General features: G+C 37.3%; 1 protein-coding gene and 1 long non-coding RNA gene across 2 annotated transcripts in view; one reads left to right on the forward strand and one right to left on the reverse strand.

The window, feature by feature from the left end:
• Nucleotides 1-17,663, forward strand: part of dennd2b (DENN domain containing 2B) — a 419,955-nt gene that overhangs the window by 212,112 nt on the left and 190,180 nt on the right. The gene's annotated exons all lie outside the window — the stretch shown is intronic.
• On the reverse strand, nt 12,787-14,837 carry LOC120525776. Its single transcript, XR_005633014.1, has 2 exons — nt 14,669-14,837; nt 12,787-13,079 (listed from the first exon to the last, which is right to left on the reverse strand). It is a non-coding gene; the product is annotated as an uncharacterized LOC120525776 (long non-coding RNA).

The following is a 17,663-nucleotide window of genomic DNA, read 5'->3' on the forward strand; positions in this document are numbered from 1 at the left end:
AGACATTATGTATTTACAGATCTGTAAATGATTTAATTCTGTATGTTTTCCAAACATTAAATCTTTGTGAGTTTGAGTGGGTGGATAAAGGTGGTTATCATACAGAGTGTGGTGTTGTGGGTCCACAGTTTGTTTAAGAAAGGCCGTTTCAGTTTTAAATAGATAATCACTGCTCTCGCGGCGGCTCAAGGGGGCGCTGGGTCACGGGGCGATCTGTGGTGTGGCCGTTTCTCCCCAAGTGCACAGGTGAGGAACTGCCCACATCCGTGATTGTTCCCGTAGCTAATGTGCTGCAGCTGCTATGGCCCCTCACTGTATAAAAGAAGCGCGAGTCAGTTGGAGGGGGGAAGAAAAAGACGAAAAAAAGAACAAAACGGAAGGAGGTTGCTAAAGAAAGCAGGAAGTAAGAGAGAGAGTGGCGGTACGGAAGAGCGAGCGAGGGAGAAAGCAGGCTGCTGGGAGGCGAGCCCATGAGGGGAATGTTTGGCCGAAACTCAGTGGGGCTGAGAAAGCGGTCGGTCCAGCTGAGCAACTAAGTAGCTGGAGTGACCAGTGGAGGAATCGACTTGACTGTAGAATGAGCGGGAGTCGAGAAGGCTTTGGGCTGGGGTAGTCCCAGCGTGAGCGCCTTGGCCGCTGGGAAATAACCCAAGTTTTGGTCTGGTTGGGAGCCTGATGAAGCCAAGGGTCGAAGGGCTACCGGACCTGATTGAAGGGCAGCTGATCCTGCAGGTAGGCGACTCTCCTGTAGAGAGCAGGGGAGTCGCCATGGAAGCAGAAGACACCGGGCTTTTGATTGTTAAAATATTACTTCCTGTACTATTTTACCTCGTTGTTTTTAGAGGACGTTTCTATTTATTGGTTTTAACCTCCACGATTTCTTTTATCGATTATTTATTTAATGAAGATTATGGGACTCACTGCACTTTATTTATTTGAACACTTTGTTTTTGATTGTTGACTCTTTTAAATAAAAACACTTTTTCACATTTTTTACCATCCCCTTGCTCAATTGTTGCCTCCACTGACTAGCTCACTCTTTGACATTATCGACGGTGTTGGGTTCAAGTGCTCCCAAAAAGAGTGTGGAGCCGAACCCACATCGTCACACAGAGGTACAACAGGTAAAAGCTTCTCTATCTAGAAGTGCTTCCTACTTTGGTTCCATATTCTGAGTGAATGAATGGTTGTTAGTTTATTGACCATAACTTGCATTTACTAGGGTACAAAGCAAGGAATATAAAGAACTACTGCAGGATTTCATTTCTTTTGCAGACCAAGCTTGTGTGTGTTCATCTGTTTGTGTCAATATTCAGGTTTTTATAGCTTATATATAGTCACCCAGTAATAAAATTGAAAGTTATATAGTGCCATGTCCCCTTCTGCTTTAGGTCTTTGTAGGGTTGATGTTTTGAATTTCAAGTAAATGAGGTTATGATTGGCGATCCTAAATTGTCCCTAGTGTGTGCTTGGTGTGTGGGTGTGTGTGTGTGTGTGTGTCCTTTGGGGGGCTGGCACCCTGCCCGAGATTTGTTCCTGCTTTGCACCCTGTGTTGGCTGGGATTGTCTCCAGCAAATCCCCGTGACCCTCTGTTAGGATATAGCGGGTTGGATAATGACTGACTGACTGACTGCATCTGATTTTTAAAAAAAAAAATGATTTGTTTATGTATATGGGGATGCTTTGGTATAGAAAAAGAAGCTTGGGAAGTATATTTATCTTTACAGTGTTGATTCTCCCTGCTAAAATGAGATGGAGGGTAGACCATCTATGCACTTCTCGTTTAAACAGAGCTTTATATTTGCTTGTGATGTTTACTCCTAGGTATTTAAACTGATCTGCCGTGATAAAAGGGAAGGTGTCCAATCTGATGTTATGGGCTAGAGAGTTCACTGGAAAAAGCACGCTTTTATCCAAATTAATTTTGAGTCCAGATATCTTTTGAAATTTTGCTTGTGTTGTTATTACTAAAGGCATGGGATTTTGTGGGTCTTATATATACAGTACCATATCTACATATAGTGATATTATCTGTTCAAGTCCTTCTCTGCTAATCCTGTTTATTTCACATGCATTTCAAAAGTGAAGCGCCAATGGTTCAATGGTAGTTGCAAAGAGCATCGGTGACAGAGGGCATCCTTATTTAGTACCATGTTCTAATTTAAAGTAGTCTAACATAATGTTGTTAATACAAACTGAAGCTTCTGTACTGGTGTACAGTAGTTTGATCCATGCTCTTATGTTGGGGCCAAACCCAAATTTGTGCAATGTGCTGAATAGGTAGTCCCATTTAACCATATCAAATGTTTTTTCTGCATCCAAAGATAACAAGATCTCCAGCGTGTTAGACTGTACAGGTGAATATTAAATAGTAAACAGGCATTGAAGATTGGAAGCTAAGTGTCTGCCTTTAATAAATCTGGTTTGATCTTGTGATAGTACTGAAGGAATCACTTTTTCACTCCTTCTAGCTAGAAAATGGCAAAAATATTGAGGTAGAATTTTATTGTTCCTAGCTTCTATAAATGTTGCTAATAATAGGGGACATAACATAAATTAATTTTTTTTATAAAATTCAGCAGGGTGGCCATCATAGCCTGCTGCTTTCCCACTCTGAAGTGAGTTTATAGCATCTAGTAATTCTGAGAGTGTCAGAGGTTTATCCAGTCCACTGCACTGAGAAAATTTAGCTGTGGTATCTGTCATCAAAAAACGCATTACATTGTGTCTTGTCTTCTTTATACTTAGTAGAATATAAGGACTTATAGTACTCTCTAAATGTGTGCTTTATATTTTTATGGCCAATGATTTTTTTCTCAGTCTGTGTTGATAATTACTGATATTGCATTGCGAACTTGTTGAGCTAATATTTTATTAGCCTAGTAATGATGTCGCAATTTACAAATGAGTTGTTCCATTTCTTTTGTTGTCAAGAGGTTAAATTCTGATTGCAAAGCCTGTCTTTCCCTATGAAGTGCCTCATTTGGAAACCTGGCTCATTCTTGATCTGTTTTGGTAATTTCACTGATTAACTTGGACACCTTGTATGAAATAATCTGTCCTCTTAAAAATGCCTTCAGATTTTCCCAGAGTATTCCTGCAGAGACCTCTGAGAATGCATTTGTCTCTTAAAAAATAATCAATTAGTTTGGACCTAAATTCTATATAGATCTTGTCAGCTAATAACAGAAGTTTGAGACGCCAGCTGTGAGATGAGTATATCGAGCATAGTGATTTGAGCTCCATGATCAGAGAGGTTTGGTTGGAACTAACAATAGTGCTGTAATTTTTTGCCAAGATTTGATCATGGGCAAAAAATTGTTATCTGTAAAGAAATAGTAAATTCTTGAGTGGCAATGATGTAGTGGTGAGAAAAAGGAAAATGCTCTGGATTTAGAAATCTCCATAAGTTATGATCTATTGCAAACTGTGTAATTGTTTTTGCAGTGTTAGATGTTCTTGCCACTGTAGCTGAAGACCTATCCAGGTCTGGATTTAAAGCAGAATTAATGCCCGGGCCATTATAGTTTTATGAGTGTTCACATTATGAATGAATGCAAATACATTTTGGACAAAGTCTCTATCTTCCACATTGGGTGCATAGATATTTATCAAAATTACTTTACAATTAAATAAATTACCCATCACCATCACATATCACCCTTCAAGATCACATACTACATCTGATACTACAAATGAAATTGTTCTGTGCATTAAGATTCCCACACCTCTGGTTTTCTTTTTAGATGGAGTGAAACATTTGGCTAGTCCAATGTCTTTGCAACTGAAACTGATTCTTGCTTATTCATTGAGTCTCCTGTAAAAATACTGTCTTAGTGTTTAGACCTGTTAGGTGAGAGAATGCTTTCTTTCTCTTTAATTCATGATTGATACCTTTGACATTCCAGCTGACAATGTTCCCTGGTCGTAGACACATTGCTTTTGAACCTTTGTTGACATTTTATAGTCTTAAAATAAGGTGGTACATTATTACATAAGATAACTTTAACCTTAATTTTCAGTTTTGCCGGGAGTTATGTCTATGAATCCTATAGTTGTGTTTGCATTTACAATTGTAGAGGTAAAAAGAATAGAGTAGAAATACCTTGCTATCTTTCTAAACTGCCCCCTATTTTGCCTCCTCAAGTGAGGCTACACCGCACTTCACAAAGTCTCAATCCTCTGACATGCCTAGACACAGAGCAAGTCCAAAACAAAACATGCCCCCCAACAGCAGTGTAAAAAGATTAAAGTAGAGAAATCTGTTGGTAATACAGACCAAATACTGTAAACCTAGAATATAATCTTAAACAGTATCAAAAGAATAAACCCAGTGAAGCAGATAACGTATGAAAGTACAATCCTAATAGAATATACAATCCTATCCTAATCCTAACTTATGATAGTACAATCGTAATACTGTACAATAAACCAAGGGTGTGATGTTAAACAGTCCCCTTTGGCAAAAAAAAAGTTATAATTATGATTGTAATTAAAACGTAAAAGTAGCCGAGAAGGAAATAGAATGTATGATTATGGCAAAAGTCTCATTGGGAATGGACCAAATTGCAGGTAAAATCTTCTTTGCCTTGCCAGGAAACTATGTGACTCATGATTGTATTTCAATGAATGTTGGGATCAGTTTTCTTAGCTCTTTGTTTCATCTGGAAAACTTAAAATGTAGAACTTGCCTTGAACATCCACTCTGAATTTAGCAGAATACAGGAGGCTGTATCTGATTTCCTCTTTGCATAAGCGCTGCTTAATGATATAAAATGTGTCACATTTACCAGTTGTTGAAGGTGAGAAATCAGGGAAAATACAAATGCGGTTATTTTCAAATATCTCTTGTTTCAGTCTGAGAAGCGACATCAAATTTACTTTAGATTGTTGTTTGTTGAAACCAACAATAAGGCTTCTAGGTTTTGGGGCACTCAATTCATGTATGCGATAAGCTGCTGACATCTTGGTGTCTGATTTAAAGTCCCCTCCAATTATTTTAGAGAATAGTTCAAACTGTGGTCTCCTCACTGCATGGCAGCAACACTACCACTCCACCACTGTTCCACCTGCTATAGATCATACATATGTAATTAAATTTAGCACAATACATTTGATTTCAGTGGTGGTGTTTGGTCAGATGGTTGTTTCAACACTATTGTCTATCTAAAAGCCCCTTTAAGACAGAACTTATCTGTAAATCTCCAGTGATTAACTCATGTATTTGAGATGGCCTAAATGTATGAATACAGCCTGTGATAGTCCAGGTTGCATCCACACTCCCTAGTTACTTCCAGGAACCCCATCGATAGTCATAAACTGAGATGATCTAGGCAAATGAGGACACACACAGTCAGCAAGGGGTTGATGCAAAGTGTTCAGTGCTTTTATTATAAACCAGACAGTGTACAAACTGCAGTGCAAGATGTTCAATCAATAAATAATCCATAAAAGCAAAGTGAAATGTGGAGGTTAAAATCCAATTAAATAAGCAACTAAAAACGAGGTTAAAATTCAAGGCAGGATTAAAACATTCATGAGCCCCAATGCCTGTCTTTTTAATCTGGCATCTCCTCAGCTTTTCCCAACAACTGACAATGTAAACGTTGACTACTTTAAGACTTGTACTAGTTATTTAAATAAACAAAATATACTGGCAAGATCATACTGTGCAGCAACACTGCAGACACATTGCTAATACATACATTAGGGCAATACATATGCTGTCAGATGCCAATTAGGTCACATAACACTAAAGTTTCATACTGATTAATAATTAGCAAGTTAAACAGCAGTGAACTGAACATTACCTTGCCTTGAATTCACTGTGTAGCGGCTCAAATAACAGACATGTCGATTCACATGGGACTAGTTTAACCTGGGATTATTTTTTCAGACATTTTATATATGTAAAAGGCTCTGTAATCTTTACTAAACACGAAGGAGCAGTCTGTAAAAACATATTGACATAAGTGATTCACACAGGACTAAAACTAAAATTTTCTTGTGTAAAACTAATCATGTCCAAATAGAGTTATAATATTTGTATTATTGGTCTACATGCTGAGTTTGGAGGCTCTGCATGCATGATTACATATGGGTTAGTGAATGTTTGACAGTATTTTTAAAGGGTGCATTTGGTATTTTTCAAGTCAAAGTTATTTCCTCACAAACATGGTATATATGTATTTACCATGTGAAATTATGTTTGAAAGTCTAATGTTTCCTATAAATTTAAAAAATACCTTGCCCACACTGGCAATTGGCAATTTACAATGGAGGCAACAGGAAGGTCTTCTGCACCCATGGACTCCAACAGGGCTGCACTTCAGAACTACAGGTCCTACGCAAACCTGTTGGTGTCCAACGTTGGGATCATGCCAGAGAAGCACTGCTGCCTTGTACTGGTGAATGAATTGTCTTTGGTACACAAGCACCCTAAGTTAATACATTAGTCTTTGTCCCTGAATGGGTAAGATATTGTTTTTCACCCCAGACAAAATGCATGTCCATCCATTATAGTAATTTTACCTGATAAATTGATCAATGATGTCTAAATGAATTTCTAATTACTAAAGTTAAAAAATTGCTTAAAATGCCTAAAATTGCCTAAAATGGTATTTTGTATATGTTACTTACTGCATATATTTTGTATAGATGAAAGAAAAATTTTAATGTCATGTTTTCAAAAAGATCAAAAAAAATCACTTGTTACTCTTGTGTTGTCATATTCCACATGCCAGTTATCCAGTAGTTTGCTCATACTATGTGAAATGCATGTATTTTTGGCAAAAAAGATTTACTTCTAGAAAAATTGGCACACATTAAAAATAGGACACATAATTCACATGAAAATGATGGTTTCTATCAATTATAACATTTTCTTTGTGTACATGCCCTTCAATGGGTTCTTGCCCTGTAATAATTGATGCCCCATCCAGGACTGGTTCCTCCTTTCACTCTCTGCTGCCTAAATGCACTCCTGCTCTTTGATGCTATATAACTTATTCATGAGGGTTGAGTAAATGGATGAGTGGGTGTAGGATTAAAATATTCAGAACCGTGCAATTTATCGATAAGCAATTATCATTACAAATATAGCAATTAAAAGAATACTTCCCACAGGCAAATATATTGCACATGTCATGAACATAATGAATTGGGACATTTGTTAATTTTCCAAAACCAGTTATGCCAGTACAGAGTGTGTGTGTGTGTGCTTGCAGTCTTTCCTAGCAGCACTGAGTGAAACATGCAACCCATCCTGGATAGGGTGCAAGACCATCGCTTTCCACACCTTGCTGATGTTATTTGCTCTGCCATCTCATTTCTCCAGATTCCTCTTGACTCGCATGTGCACTCTATGTGTATAATTTTCATGTTCTCTCTTTGGGCTTTCTTCAGTTTCTCCCCTTTTTTCAAACAATCCCCCTAACCTGACTGCTGAGTTTAAACCGATACCTTTGTAAATGCGTGTGTGTATCCAGCAATTGGCTTACTTCCTGACCATGGCTGACCAGTGTTGCTGCCCCCCCCCACTGAACTGTATAATGTGCACTAATATAATAAATCTTTGGGTAGTAACCCTACAAGAAGCTTCATTATTACAGCAAGAGACATGGTGACTTCAATTTGATTACTTCCCTAATGAGTCACAAAGAATCCAAGCACACTAACCCTTGCATAATTAACTACTGTAATCCTGAACCACATGTTGCTTGCTTTTTTAATGTAATTTTATCTCATACATATGAGGTGATAAGTTGTTCGTACAAGATAGTATACAGTGGGTACGGAAAGTATTCAGACCCCCTTCAATTTTTCACTCTTTGTTATATTGTAGCCATTTGCTAAAATCATTTAAATTAATTTTTTTCCTCATTAATGTACACACAGCACCCCATATTGACAGAAAAAAAAGAATTTTTGAAATTGTTGCAGATTTATTAAAAAAGAAAAACTAAAATATCACATGGTCCTAAGTATTCAGACCCTTTGATCAGTATTTAGTAGAAGCACCCTTTTGAGCTAATACAGCTATGAGTCTTCTTGGGAAAGATGTAATAAGTTTTTCACACCTGGATTTGGGGATCCTGTGCCATTCCTCCTTGCAGATCCTATCCAGTTCTGTCAGGTTAGATGGTAAACGTTGATGGACAGCCATTTTTAGGTCTCTCCAGAGATGCTCAATTGGGTTTAAGTCAGGGTTCTGGCTGGGCCATTCAAGAACAGTCACAGAGTTGTTGTGAAGCCACTCCTTCGTTATTTTAGCTGTGTGCTTAGGGTCATTGTCTTTTTGGAAGGTAAACCTTCGGCCCAGTCTGAGGTCCTTAGCACTCTGGAGAAGGTTTTTGTCCAGGATATCCCTGTACTTGGCCGCATTCATCTTTCCCTCGATTGCAAACAGTCGTCCTGTCTCTGCAGCTGAAAAACACCCCCACAGCATGATGCTGCCACCGCCATGCTTCACTGTGGGGACTGTATTGGACAAGTGATGAGCAGTGCCTGGTTGTCTCCACACATACTGCTTAGAATTAAGGCCAAAAAGTTCTATCTTGGTCTCATCAGACCAGAGAATCTTATTTCTCACCATCTCAGAGTCCTTCAGGTGTCTTTTAGCAAACTCCATGCGGGCTGTCATGTGTCTTGCACTGAGGAGATGCTTCCGACAGGCCACTCTGCTGCAGTGATGGTTGACTTTCTACAACTTTCTCCGATCTCCTGACTGCATCTCTGGAGATCAGCCAAAGTGATCTTTGGGTTCTTCTTTTACCTCTCTCACCAAGGCTCCGGACGGCCAGCTCTAGGAAGGGTTCTGGTCGTCCCAAATGTCTTCCATTTAAGGATTATGGAGGCCACTGTACTCTTGGGAACCTTAAGTGCAGCAGAAATTTTTTTGTAACCTTGGCCAGATCTGTGCCTTGCCATAATTCTGTCTCTGAGCTCTTCAGGCAGTTCCTTTGACCTCATTATTCTCATTTGCTCTGACATGCATTGTGAGCTGTAAGGTCTTATATAGACAGGTGTGTGGCTTTCCTAATCAAGTCCAATCAGTATAATCAAACACAGCTGGACTCAAATGAAGGTGATCTCAAGGATGATCAGAAGAAATGGAAAGCACCTGAGTTAAATATATGAGTGTCACAGCAAAGGGTCTGAATACTTAGGACCATGTGATATTTCAGTTTTCTTTTTTAATAAATCTGCAACAATTTCAAAAATTCTTTTTTTTGTCTGTCAATATGGGGTGCTGTGTGTACATTAATGAGGAAAACAAATGTAAATGATTTTAGCAAATGGCTGCAATATAACAAAGAGTGAAAAATTGAAGGGGGTCTGAATACTTTCCGTACTCACTGTATACTATATATGACATAATAACCCGAACGTACGAGAAATTATCTTGTGAGTCAAATAAATTATGTCATAATTATGAAACAGGAAGTGGATTTACACCTCACAACTGTGTCTGCTTTTGCATACTTGTAAACAGATCAAAATTGCTTTTCCTATCATCAACGGTTCCTGAGGAGTGATGAGTAACTACTGATACATGATATAGAAGTCATACTGATATTTGATGACTAGAGAAATGAAAAATGAAGATGTCCTAAAATGGACACCATATGAGGGGGAAGGGTCTTCAGTTCAAAAGCTAAAACACATGAATTAATGGCTTCTGAATTGAGTACCTTGAGCATTTACCACAAGTCATGCCCCTTCTCAAAGCAAAATGTTGATGAGGAACCAGTTTTTATTTTTTCTAATTAAGCAAAGCATTCTTCATGGTATGTCCTAGGTAACATGTTCTTTATGTTTTGAAAGTTCTTTGCTGTCCACAGCAAATGTAAAATGGGAGTCTTTCAATGCTGATTAGATCAATCAGATTTAGCCAATGTGTTCAGTTCTGTTTAGATTTACCAGTGTTGTGAACTATCTAATTGATCCAAAAATGAGAAATTTTAGATCAAACAGTGATTATATTTGAGTATCAAAGATTATTTCAACATTGGGGAAAAGTCATAGTGAAAATAAAAGGAGAAGTTTATACCAGAGAAATCATTTTTCAAACATCTATTGAGAAGCTGAAAACAAACACAAAGTTAGAAATTTTTTTAAAAAATTGACCAAAACTCTATTGTTTTATTTGTTCTCAACAAAATTCTTCTTCCTGTTTATCTAGATTTCCACTTATAACAAAGTTTAGACAATTAGGCATTTGATCTTCTTGGTTAAACAAGTTTAACACTATAATTACCAGAGCCTACGAAAAAACTCGTAAATCCGTCCCACCTTAAATCGCTTCTTAAAATCGTTCACAGCTCTCCACCAGCGTCTTTTGTCATCTAAATGTGCTGATAAAATCAGGCTGCACGCAGCCGGCTATTCCATCCCCCCACCGACTTAGAACGTGCACAAACTTCTCCCAGCTAATGCCTTGATTGATTTTCTGGGAGTGAAGTGGAGTTTTAGAGTGGAAATAATAGATCGTTGTTTGGAGCACACGCATTTCATGTCTTTTCCGTTTCTACAGTAATCTGTGTAAACACATTGTTAAAACAAAAACGTTTTTTTATATTCTAGTAGTAGATGACAAAATGTAGGCATAAACTATATAATGTATGAAGCCTGAAGTCCAAATATCAAATAAATACTTTCACAAAAGGTACAAATCTAACACAACAATTGCGCTTTTATTCAAAAATATAACTGCAGAAACAAAAAGCCGCCTTAACATGCGACATTGAGACCCATTTATTATGACTACCTCCGTGGCGCAATAGAATCAGCTTCCGACTGGGAATCAAAAGGTTGCGAGTTCGATCCTGCACCAATCTGTTTTGAGAAGTAAACTGCTCTTAGTCTTACTGTTTTAGAATAAAAACATACATTTGATTTCAGTCTGTAACAGCCGGTGTAATTTATGATACTTGTAAAGGTTAGCTTTGTTTTTTTTTTAGTCAGTTTTATTATCTCAACCGCGTTCACAAGCCCAAACACACCCCACCCCCGCATCTGACACTGCTGTTTTCACATAGATGCGCTATAACAGAGGTAAACTCAGCTCCCTTCTACGTCAGAGCAAGAATGCACATACCATTGCTTGCATACTAAAGTGTCAGCAGGCACCTTTCGTGGCATTACACACATTTTTGAGCATGCCCTCTGCACACTACTTGTGACTTTAGGCTTCAGGAAGTAAGTAAATAAATAAAGGTAAATCGTGTCATAAAAAGATTTCTTCAAAACGTCACATATATTTGTCTCTTTCTTTTTTAAAAATGTGCGTTGATCACCGCCAGCATGTTATAGCACACAGCATGTGGCCACCTGCATGTTCTTACGTGCAAGAGACAAATATACAGTCTGACTGAGAGAATCAGACTGAAAAAAAGCAAACATTTAGAAATGCCATACTTTTACAGCTGATTGGACGCTATTCGTTTTCCAATAATACTGCATTTCTCTCTATGCTGTGGTTTCTGTTACACACCTGAAAGAAAGAGACAATATATGTGAAAACATCATCGCACAAATGCCAGATGCTGTGTGCTACAACATGCTGACGGTGATCAATGCACATTTTAAAAAAAGAAAGAGACAAATATATGTGACGTTTTGAGGAAATCATTTTATGGCACGATTTACCTTTATTTATTTACTTACTTCCTAAGGCCTAAAGTCACAAGTAGTGTGCAGAGGGCATGCTCAAAAATGTGTGTAATGCCACGAAAAGTACCTGCTGACACTTTAGTATGCAAGCAATGTTATGTGGATTCTTGCTCCAATGTAGAAGGGAGCTGAGTTTACCTCTGTTATAGCACATCTATGTGAAAACAGCAGTGTCAGATGCGGAGGTGGGGTGTGTTTGGGCTCGCGGCTGAGATAATAAAACTGACTAAAAAAAAAAAAAAAAACCAAAGCTAACCTTTACAAGTATCATAAATTACACAGGCTGTTACAGACAGAAATCAAATGTATGTTTTTATTCTAAAATAGTAAGACTAAGGGCAGTTTACTTCTCAAAACAGAGTGGTGCAGGATCGAACTCGTGACCTTTTGATTCCCAGTCAGGAAATCAATCGCCACGCAGGCAATCATAATGAACGGCTGTCAATGTCACACGTTAAGGCGGCTTTTTGTTTCTGCAGTTATATTTTTGAATAAAAGCGCAATTGTTGTGTTAGAGTTGTACCATTTGTGAAAGTGTTTCTTTTATTTGGAATTCAGGCTTCATACATTATATAGTTTATACCTACATTTTGTCATCTACTACTAGAATATAAAAAACTTTTCTGTTTTAACAATGTGTTTACACAGATTAGTGTGTTCCAAACAACAATCTATTATTTCCACTCTAAAACTCCACTTCACTCCCAGAAAATCAATCAAGGCATGAGCTGGGAGAAGTTTGTGCACGTTCTAAGTTGGTGGGGGGATGGAATAGCCGGCATCTTGCAGCCTGATTTTATCAGCACATTTAGATGACAAAAGACGCAGATGGAGAGCTGTGAACGATTTTAAGAAGCGATTTAAGGTGGGACGGATTTACGAATTTTTTCGTAGGCTCTGGTAATTCTAGTGTTAAATAAGATGGATATGTGATGTCACTTGTTGACCCATTTACACATTGGTAGCAATTGTGTATGTATGCTTAGCAAAAACAAGTGGCCAAAGCCTGGAATTTAACACATAAACAAACATATATAAATAATCATTGTTAGAATTAAGATTAATTAGTTGAATTAAATATGTTTTATATTAAAGAGCAAATGAGATCTAAATGTTTGACATATTATTTAATATATACGTTTCCCTAAAAGTTGCCTATTACAGTGTTCTTTGATAGGCTATAAAAGACAGTAAGCATAAAAAGCAACATGAGTTCCTTTATTATACAAAGTTTGTTTAAGCAATGACACATTTTCTCTCTGTCTTCAGAAATGGGATGGTAAATTGGTGGGTGTGTAAATGGGTCCTCCCTTTTAGACCTTTCTTTGATCTGTGTAAACTGAATCCTTCCAGTCTTCAATCAGTATTTCAAAGCAGGAAATCACTCGGAGTAACATGCTGCAAGCTTAAAAAAAAGAAAAAAGACAGTCCTAAAATAGCCTCAAGCTTTTTATTTAGGCAATCTATTTAATTTGTATTGACCTAATACTGACAAACTTGAAAAAAAATTTGAGAATATTTAAAGACATTCACACAGTGTTAAGTTTGGATATTCAGTTACGGAATTTATAGAGACATCTACTTAAGACTGTAAAATAAGTAACAATTCCCTTCAGTTAAGGACATACTGTATGAATGTAACAGAAGGCTTTCATACAAGCAGTTCATTGACCTTATGATAGTGGATTCATCCTTTACAACATAATGATGAATCAGCATTTCAAACACTCTGATATGTACTTTCAAGTGCACTTCTAATGTTTACAGTTCCCACTGTGAATAAACATTTTCTAAAATGTGTGTGAAATTTATTTTTAAAAAACTTCCATTGTGTGAACTTGTTGAGTAGCTTTTGCTTACTTGTTTATTTTCTCCATAATTCAGAGACAGTGAGGAATCTTCAGTCGGTGTAATCTTTATTTGTTTGGAATGTGGGAGAAAAAACAGATGGAGGAATAAACAGAGACATAGAAGGAATATGCAGACTATTTACAGATGGGGACATGGGGTGGAATTTAAACTTAGAATGCTTGATCTCTGAATTAATGGTGCTAAACTCTATCCCATCATATACCTATTAACGGGGAATTTGTTTTAATAAAAAACAAAATTGAGAGTTACTAAAACAAAAGCAACATGATAAACAACTATCTTCCATGCTTGGATATTGCTAAACAAAATTTTCTCTCTCGCTTTAGGATAATCTTGTCTGCTTTCCCACATGACACAATTTTTTTCTCTGTCACTCTCCTTATTCTTTTTTTCAGGATTTCTTCTAGTACGTGACTTTAACCTCCTGCTTTGGTTCATTTATACCTAGTAAGATGTTTTCATTTATACCTCTATTCAGGGATGGCTTCCGGGTTATAGCTACAGCTGACTCTAGGAGTGGGATTATTTTCATACTCTCATACTTATCATACCTACTGGCCATAACTCCCCCTGATATATTTAACAGTCATTTTAGTATTGCTGTATAAATGCAGTCAATGTGCCACGGTCCACTCTAATGTAACAGTTGAGTTGCTAATGAAGTTATCATTAGTTTGTACCTGTGATTTCAGTACACCACCATATTTACTTGACTCAGCACATGTTTTTTTAGTTAATCCTACACAGAATTAGATTTTCTCTGTTGTATAAACAATTAAAATGACAACTGGAATATAGAATTGACATTCACATTTGATATGATTTCAATACTTGAACTATGATCTGTGTGTTGGCACTTGCATCAGATGTTTGCAGATAGGGTGATTTTTTTCATTTCACTCTCTGTGTAGTACAACTGATTATTTTAAATTACTTTTAGTGTATGTGAATATAAATAGAAGAAATGTGTAATACACTGGGTGTTGTGTTTAATGTTACTTTGGGATATGACTAAATGGGTGCAAAACAATGTAGATATTATAGAAATAGCATAGTACTAGCCACAGTAACTGTTAAAGTTAGGTAATAGAATAAAATATTTATCTCTTGCACTACATGTACCTTCTGCACTTTTCCTCGGTATATGCGTGTGTGTGAATGTCTTTCCACCAGCAGTTCCATTCTCATGGGCATTCCCGTAAAACTTTCTTCTCAGTCTCCATCATTATTTTCAAAGCACCTTGCTCACCTCCTCTCTGGTTTTATACTTGCCCTCCTTGAAGGTGATGCTCTCAACATGTCTCATATGCCTTTACTCTACCTGTTTGTCTCACACCCGCACTTGCTTTTTCGTTGTGTCACAAAAGCCAGACTGACCAATCAGATCAAGGGCGTACAGACCTTAGAGTTTTATTATATATTAGACAGAACATGATATCTGCTGGCAATGCCACAAAGTGCTGCAAGTGATAATAACTACAGTGCCAATGAAAAAATGAAAATGTTAACACCTTTGTCTACAATAATTATTGCATTATATCATTGGTTTAAACAAGATCTTACATGTCTAGAAACTCATTTTTTCTTTGGGTTAGTTGTTTCTGAGAATTGTGTAATCACTGGGAGTGGACATAGGTTTGCATGCAGATACAGCATACTGTAAATATAAGTGATTGAAAGAATGATTGCAAAATCAACAGAATTATAGTTCTAAACTTGTGCCTTCTTTTATAAAGCCTCTCAGTGTAGGAAAATGGTCATAACTGGCTCAAAAATCTCAAAGTGACACAAATTTGGTCCTATTCTTAGAAGTAGAATTAAAAGAATTTTATTAATTTTCCTAAATTAGGAAACTACTCCAAAATTCATGAGGATTTAGGAGAGTGCTTGATCTGTTCTAACTTGCCAGGAGCTGCCAGACAGAGACTGGCATGCTTATCCCAGGAAAGGATGAATTGTTTGGGAATGCTGGACAATAAACAGTATGTGGGCCATGGGTGTGCCTGTTCAATCAGCCCCTTGATGCTTAATGGGGAAATTGGGGCTGATCGCGCTCACATGTGAGGATGCAGTTTGCTCCAATTTCCTCATTGACTTACTTACCACAGGTCATAATTAGGACTCACCATGCTTAAAGAGGCATAAAGAATAGCCTGAGTGAGGAACAAGGTAAAAAAGAAGCAAAAAAGTAATCATGAAAGAAAGAGAAGGAGAAAGGCAGAATCAGGAAGGGTGACCCAGTGTGGTGGAGAAGAGGCAAAGGGACAGTGCTTCTTCTGTGGATCTGGTAGATGCAAGAAATAGGGAAAATGAAAGACAGAGGTCTGGCTTTGAATATTCGAGCAGATGACGGCCTACAGCTGCCGGCATCTCAGAACGTTATGGCAGCTACAGCCAACCTGGACCTGCACAGTAATATTTTTGTACGTTACGTGATTAATTCCTGTGTGTGGAGAAGACATGCACTGTCAGGTAAAATGGAAGAGTTGGTAACATTAAGCTTTTTGGCCACAGGAAAAAGGCAGTTTTGCAATAGCAATAATTGGAAAATGTCACAACCAAGCATTTCTTGAATTTGCACGAAAACTTTGGATGTTCTTAAAAACACATGAGGTAATATCCAGATTTATGCACTTTCCCACAACTTCAAGTGAGGAAATGTTAAAGCAAGCTGCATTCATTCAACTTGGCATACTCATTCAACTTGGCATACACATAAAGATCATTGACCCATGTAAGGATGATGAAACATATGTCAATCGCAAGTGATATAACAGTATCAGCACATGTGGTTGCTGGCACAGACTGTTTTGTGGTAGGTAGCATATTACCCTGAAGATAAGCAGGGCTAAATGGGTGATTGACAGTGAAATGCTACATTGGTACCTTGAGCTTTGTGTTCTATGAAACCCAGGATCATTCACTTTATGTTTTATAACCTGGGAAATTTCAAGAAGGCAGGCAGAGACTCCTGGGACATTGAATAAACAGAACCTCAAAGAAGATAATGTGAGATCATGCAATATACTGTTTTATTATATTTTAATTCTTCTTCTGCTTTTAATATTATTACTCTAGTACTAGGATATTGTACCGTGTTAGCCATTATGAATGTAGAGAAAAGCCAAGCAAAATGACACCTTTTATTGGCTAACTAAAAAGATTACAATATGCAAGTTTTCGAGGCAAGTCAGGCCCCTTCTTCAGGCAAGATGTAATGTGATTACATCTTGCCTGAAGAAGGGGCCTGAGTTGCCTCGAAAGCTTGCATATTAATATTATTAGTCTAATAATAATAATAATAACAATAATTATTATTATTATTATTATTTATTATTAGTAGTAGTACTAGTAGTATTTTTAGGATTATTAGTATTTTGCTTCCAAACTAGCTTTCCATTTCAGTGACTTCTCCTTCAGTTCCGTTTTACTTTTGCCATCAATAGGAAATCATCATTGGCAAAAATCTTTCCTGCACTTGTTTGGTTACCAGTAAGAACAAATCCCTAGTGCAGCTTCATCTTCACCTCATAACTTTCACTGTCCCCATTTGTAGTCCCAACCACTGTTTGTGCTTCCTTATACATTGAAATCACCAAAGACATTAACCATTCATTCTCTTATATTACCCCATTCATTGCCATTTCTATATCTACAGGTGCATAATCTTTCTCACTGCCAGATACTTTCATGGCATTTGTCTGAAAACAAAGATTGCATCTGTTATTTGCTTCCTAGGAATAATTTCAAACTGCATTTCGCTTACTAACTAATATGAACCACACTTGAGTAGATCATCATTTTCTTTGTATACTTTAATGAGCATACATCTTTTCCCATCTTTAGGAATCCTCCCACATGCAATCCCACTCAACTCTAGGGCTTTTTGCTGCCTTCAATATTTTGAACACCACTATAGTTAGACACACTGCTTTACTTTTCTTCATCCTTTTATAGTGGTTTTGAGACCTCTTCTTTGAGTCCTTCTGTTTTCTCACAATAAACATTTTTTCCATTTGTTGATTTTCCACATTCTGCAATTTCTCCATACTACTTCAATGATATTCCGATTTGCATTCTTCATGCAGTCCACTCCTACTATATTCTGTCCTTCTTT

This window comes from Polypterus senegalus, chromosome 1 (genome assembly GCF_016835505.1).
Source record: "Polypterus senegalus isolate Bchr_013 chromosome 1, ASM1683550v1, whole genome shotgun sequence".
Taxonomy (NCBI): domain Eukaryota; kingdom Metazoa; phylum Chordata; class Cladistia; order Polypteriformes; family Polypteridae; genus Polypterus; species Polypterus senegalus.